Source organism: Triticum dicoccoides, chromosome 6B, assembly GCF_002162155.2.
Source record: "Triticum dicoccoides isolate Atlit2015 ecotype Zavitan chromosome 6B, WEW_v2.0, whole genome shotgun sequence".
In the NCBI taxonomy this organism is placed as follows: domain Eukaryota; kingdom Viridiplantae; phylum Streptophyta; class Magnoliopsida; order Poales; family Poaceae; genus Triticum; species Triticum dicoccoides.
The window spans coordinates 184,949,067-184,950,884 of record NC_041391.1 but is presented as its reverse complement, the minus strand read 5'-3'; the positions used below and the strand labels follow the sequence as shown (position 1 = coordinate 184,950,884).

Here is a 1,818-nt window from a genome sequence, read left to right as displayed (position 1 = left end):
ACGGTGGTGGCTTGTGGCGGTGCTCCTCGGCCGGCATCGGTGCGGCCCGTCGGTGGTGATGCCGCGGGCCCGGTGGCTCTCGACGCGGCGGTGCGGCCGTTGGCCGTGGGGCGGCGCGGTGGCGCTGTGGCTGGCGGCGCCCGCCCAGCCCAGATTTGGGCCCTTTTGGGCCCATCTGGGTTGGCGCGGGCCGGTGGCTTGGTGCTCGGCGGCGACGTTCCTTGGTGATGGCGTGGTGGCGGCGGTCTCGGGCGGTGAGGACTTCGTTGGCCGGCGTGCTGCAGCGTGGTGACAGGACTGTCCGGGTCCATGTGGGCCTGGCCGGGCCATCGAGGCCTGGCAAGTCCTCGTCGCCGCGTCCGGTCGGCTCCGCTGTGGCGGTGGAGGCTGTCCCCTCCTTTCGGTCGAGTTGTGGTCACTCCCGTGGCTGGTGTCTCCTCTTCCTCTCCAAGCCTCGTGTTGACAGCTCCAGTGAAGCGGGGAGGGTTGTTCGGTAATCGTGGTGGCACAAGCTGGTGGGTGGCCGAGGAGGTGGTGCATTTTGAAATGCCGAAGGTGGTGGTGGTGGTGGTTGTGGATCGGGAGAAATCCCTGTCGGCCTGGCCGACACCGATGCAATGACGCCTGCGGGCGCCGTCGGACCTTCCTGAGGGGCATCAGGTACACCCCTTCCCCACTATCCCTCGCGTACCGGGGGAAACCCTAGAACTTGTTCGGGCAACAGTAGTGGCATCGTCACACTCCCTCTTGAGGGTGTTGCTTGGGGCGCGGCGCTTCGGGATGCTGGGAGCGTGGTGGTATTTCTTTGGAGGGTGCAGCGGTTGCCGGACTTCCCTTCTGCGTTGATCTGCCGTTGTCAGCATTTATTTCTCTTTCTTCTTCTTGTTTTTTTTTGGGCTTATCTGTGCTGCGGCCCCAGCAAGTTGGATGTATCGGATGTTTGCTTTATAATATAAAGTGGGGGAAAACCCTTTTTCGTCAATTGGTAGCACGAGAGGAAGGAATGGTAAGACTCGAGCTTGACGCTGAGGTCTTTGAGCTTGCGCCTTCTTTTTTATTAGTTGAAATAAAAATAGCAAATGGAGATAAAGAGTTTGAACTACAGATGAAAGTGAAAGATGCGATAAGGCTTGTGTTCAAGGATATGGTTTGGGCTTGGCAAGATGATTCTCACACGCAACAACCACAATTTACATTGTTTGGGTAGAAGTGAGGCACTTAGACAGCAACCATGACTGCACTTACTTTCAACAAAATTGTACGTAGTATTGATTTGTGGAAATTTCAGTCATTTTAGTAGACACCCCGCTGAACCAGTTAGTTGCGCGAATGTATGGGCCGGCCCAATAGTGTGTTAATCATTTTATTCATTCGTCGGTTGTTCGCTGATGTATTGGTTCATTTTTTTTCTTTTCCTTTTTTCGTTTCTTATTTCTTACCTGATTTTTTTGGTTTTCTATTTTTTGTCTTTATACTTTGCCTTTTTTGTTTTTTCTTTCACTTTTCTTTTGTTTTTCTCTTTTATTTATTTCATGGGTTTCATCAGTTTTTCTTTTCTTTCTCATTTTCTTCTTTTTTGCTTAGATTTTTTCTTTCTTTATTGGTATTCAACGTTTTTTCTTTGTTTCCTTATCAGTTTTCACCCTTTTCCATTTTTTGCACTTGTTTCTTCAATTTTCTTTTCTTTTTTTCGTTGGTTTCTTTTGTTCCTTTTTTGTTTTCATTTTTTCTTTGTTTATTTTGGTTTTAATGGTTTTTTGTTCTAATACACGTTTAACATTGTTTAGATACAAGTTTCACTTTTTTTAGTACATGTTT

General features: G+C 49.2%; 1 pseudogene; it reads left to right on the top strand.

Annotated features, from left to right (window-relative positions):
• LOC119321021 overlaps positions 1–1,207 on the top strand; it is a 6,380-nt pseudogene extending 5,173 nt beyond the window's left edge.
• Positions 1,208–1,818: the final 611 nt, after the last annotated feature.